We start from the raw sequence: 4,235 nt of genomic DNA, 5'->3' as shown, positions 1-4,235 counted from the left end.
GATATCCAAGCCACATCTGTGACCTATGCCTGCAGCTTGCAGCAACACAGGATTCTTAACCTGCTGAGCTACAACAGGAACTACCAGATATTTCTGATCCAAGCTTGGGAAAAACTTTGGAATGTGAAAATTTACTTATAAATATGAATATATGAATATGGACAAAGGGGAAGCTGTTTATACACCAAAGAAGCTTTACAAAATGAGTGATTTAAATTGTGTAGAGGAGTTTAGTTCAAATAAATGGAAATTTCAGGAAAAATAGAAGGAGAAATTTCTTCTTCAACAATCTGATCAGAGGATAGCAATACCTATCTCTGAATTTTGAGCCCTAAAATAATAGGCACTCCTTCAGTCCCAGGAAAATTAGCCCTTATGTAACAGTTATCCCAATGATTCTTTTCAGAGCTTTCTTTATGTCTTTGTTCCTCAGACTGTAGATGAAGGGGTTCAGCATAGGTGTGACCACAGTGTACATCACTGAGGCAATTTCACTTGTGTGTGAGCTGTGAGTACCAGCAGAGCTAAAGTATATGCCTAAGACTGTACAATAAAATAATGAGACAACTGAGAGGTGAGATGCACAAGTGGAAAATGCCTTATACTTCCCCTGCACTGATGTGATTTCTCATGTGGCAGAAACTATTTTAGAATATGAGTAATGAATCCCACTGAGGGAAGCACCATGCAACATCTCAGCTGCAAAATACGTCACCATGTCATTAAGAAATGTGTCAGAACAAGCAAGTTGGACCACCTGATTAATTTCACAGAAAAAGTGGGGGATTTCCACTTTTGTACAGAAGGGTAGCCACAACACCATTAGGCTCTGTGACAAGGAATTCAGGACACTTATCATCCAGGACACCAGAACCACAATTCATAGAGCCAGAGTTTCATGATGACTGTAGTGTAAGGGTGGAAGATAGCCACAAAGCAGTCATAGGACATTGCAGCAAGAAGAAAGTTTTCCAGTGAAGCAAAGAGTAGGAAAATTATATCTGGGTGATGCAGCATTTATAGGTTATAACTTTGATCTTTGTCTTTACATTCATCAGTATCTTTAGGATGGTGGTGGAGGTGAAACAGATGTCTGTGAAGGACAGATTGGAGAGAAAAAGGTACATGGGCATGTGGAGATAGGAGTATGAGATAACAGCCAGGATGAGGAGCAGATATCCAAATACAGTGATCAGGTACATGGATAAGAAAAGCCCAAGTATGAGGGGCTGCGTTCTGTTTCCTTCGATAATCCTAGAAGAAGCAATTCTGAAATTCATGTGTCATTCCTTAGTTGCATGTATTGGAGGTGACTGCCAGAAAAAAAATAGTATAACTAAGTTTCTCAAGAATTTTCATTGGTGACTTAGTTGAAATTCTAGTATTTATATTTTGCATTTGAAAAAAAACTATAAAATTTGTGTGAAACTTTCCTCTTTAATTGACCCCCATGCTACCTCTGAATAGGAATTCCTATCCTGCATTCAGCCTTTTGTTCAAGTGGTCATGCATTCTATACTTTTAATGAGAAATTCTGTCATATATTTGGGAAATATAAATTGAGGTTTGACCAACATCTAGGCAAAGAGTAGAGGGTGCTGATTGACAATGTTCCCTGTAGTTCTACAATGGAGAAAGATTATAAGGAGAAAAAAATCATACAATTATCAGATGGTGACAGTTGCTGTGAAATAAATAAATTGGGTATAAGAAGAGAGTTAATGTTTTTTTTTTTTCTGAATCATTAGGTAAACTGCAAACATTTGAACAGACACCACAGGAAAGAGAGAAAGGACACATAAGTCTATCTGAGAGAAGTGTGTGCTGGTCAGAGGGAACGGCCAGGGCAATGGCTCTGAAAAGGGACTACTTTCAGAAAATCAAGGCTCAAAAGTCATTGTGTCCAGGGGAATGTACATGAGTGAGAGCTATGATAGATGCTGTCAGAGTATTTGGAGGGACAAGGTGGCCTCTCTGCTACCACTGAAACTTCAAATCACAGGGAGTCCCTGGTTCTCATGTTGTTACTTGCACTTTATTAGTTTGTGTCCACAAAATCCTGTGATTTGAAATGGGCCACCTTCATGTTTTTATATGTTGGTTAATATTACAGCACCTGTAAATGGAGTCATTTGCAGCACCTGTAAATTGGAGAATATGGGCTCAGGTATCCTATTCTTTGCATTGAGAAGTGTTCATGCCCCACAACAACAACAACAACAACAACAACAACAACACATACACACACACACAAACTGTAGCCTCCTGGATGATGCTACTACCAGGCTATTTTCACCCTTAGCCACAATAATTAGGAAAACAGTGATACAAGGCAAGATGTTAATATTGGATTATCTTTCCCAGAAACTGTACTATCTATATTCCAGTTGTTAAGTCTCCTCTAAACATGTAAACATGTGGCTTCATCTTTTTTTAATTTTTAATTTTTAAAATACTGCTGATTTACAATGTTGTGCCAATTTTTGCTGTACAGAAAAGCAACCCAGTCATACGCATACATACATTCTTTTTCTCATATTATCTTCTATCATATTCTTTCCAAAATACTCATACAACTCAACAACAACAAAAACAGCCCAAGCAAAAATGGGCAGAAAATCTATGGACATATGGATGGCCCAAAGATAATTGAAAAGATGTTCAACATAATTTTTTTTTAGAGAAAGGCAAATTAAAACCACAATGAGGTATCACCTCACACAGGTCAGAGAGGCTCCATCTTAATATGAATATTTTGTATAAAATATTTAAGGAAACAAAAATTCAGTTTAAAAAACAGACAAGAAAAAATGATATGTGGGGGAAAATAATCAAATAAACTGAGGTGGTCCCTAAAGTTTGTGATGAAGATAAAGTTTCCTTGGTTCAGCAGCTTTCCAACCCCAGTTATATCCCCCTGATGCCCAGAATAAAAAAGCAGCAAAAAAGCATTTTATTTAAAAAAGAAAGGAATGAAATATTTGCATTATCAGATATTTTACCAAATGTACATTGCATTAGAAAAACGAACAAAGGGAATAAACTCACAGTTTACAATAGCAAATACACAAAGCACAAAACTGGAGGATTTTTAAAAACATGAATTGATAAAAGACTTTTCTAAAGGATATCAAATGCAAAACCTTTGTAGCTTGGAGCTCTAGATTTGAATTTTGGATTTTCATATATTTGATGTTTGAATGTGGAGAGCCACCAGAACCATTCTAGGTGTTAGTATCCTTACTTAAATTGTAGGGGTATTGGTATCAATCCAAAGGTAGTTGACCAATTTAATCAATACATATATATAAAGCTTAGCATAGTTTCTTCCTGTTAGTAAATGAATGGTTACTTCTGGCAATGAGATTTGACTGTTTTTCTCTTCTCTCTCTCAAATGTGCCCATTGCTTTCTCATCTCTTGGTCCACATTTCCACAGCCTTTTTTCAGTTACTTGTCATCTTTGGCACCCCTCTATCCAATATTCACATTAACCCAGAAAAATATTTCCATGTTACAAAGCTGAGTGTCCAACTCCTTAACTTAACTCTCTTCCAAAAACTCTCTACTGGAGAAGGAACCCCAAATTCCATAGTTTCAAATCCTAGGCTTGCCTGACTGTACTGCCAAATTTACATTCATGCAGTCCTCACCCATATGAATCTTATAAATATTGAACTTGAGTTTGGGGTTGGTAAATGCAAACTGTGATGTTAGATTGGATAAGCAATGAGATCCTACTATACAGCACAGGGAACTGTACCCAACCTGGTGGGATAGAACATGATGGAAGATAGCATGAGAAAAAGAATATACATATGTACGACTGGGTCACTTTGCTGTACAGAAGAAATTGTCATAATGTTGTAAATCAGCTATAGCCTAATAAAAATAAAGTTAATTTAAAAAAGAAATGAAAGTACAAAAAGTATTGAAGTTGAGTCACAACTTCACTTGATGCCACAGGCTCAAGACTCAGAGCCTATACACACCTGTTTCCCTCTGCTTGGAGAGTCATCACTGGTCTGTTTGGAATTTTTCACTCCTATCTTCAAAACTCCATCTCCTTTTTCAGACTGCCTGGATCATGTTCTTCATGAAATCTTTTTATACATTCTCACAGAAAAAGGACACTTTTTCTTGCAATGATTTAGATATAGGTTATTTATTGTATAATTTTTATTCAACTCCATATCTTTTATTTACTGCTAGACTGTGAGTATCTTGAGGCATGAA

The 4,235-nt window shown here is 36.6% G+C and overlaps 1 pseudogene; it reads right to left on the bottom strand.

Annotated features, from left to right (window-relative positions):
- Positions 1-373: 373 nt before the first annotated feature.
- LOC125124628 (olfactory receptor 7A17-like) lies at positions 374-1,280 on the bottom strand (annotated as a pseudogene).
- Positions 1,281-4,235: the final 2,955 nt, after the last annotated feature.

Source organism: Phacochoerus africanus, chromosome 4 (genome assembly GCF_016906955.1).
Source record: "Phacochoerus africanus isolate WHEZ1 chromosome 4, ROS_Pafr_v1, whole genome shotgun sequence".
Classification (NCBI taxonomy): domain Eukaryota; kingdom Metazoa; phylum Chordata; class Mammalia; order Artiodactyla; family Suidae; genus Phacochoerus; species Phacochoerus africanus.
This window is presented reverse-complemented; position numbering and strand designations above follow the sequence as displayed.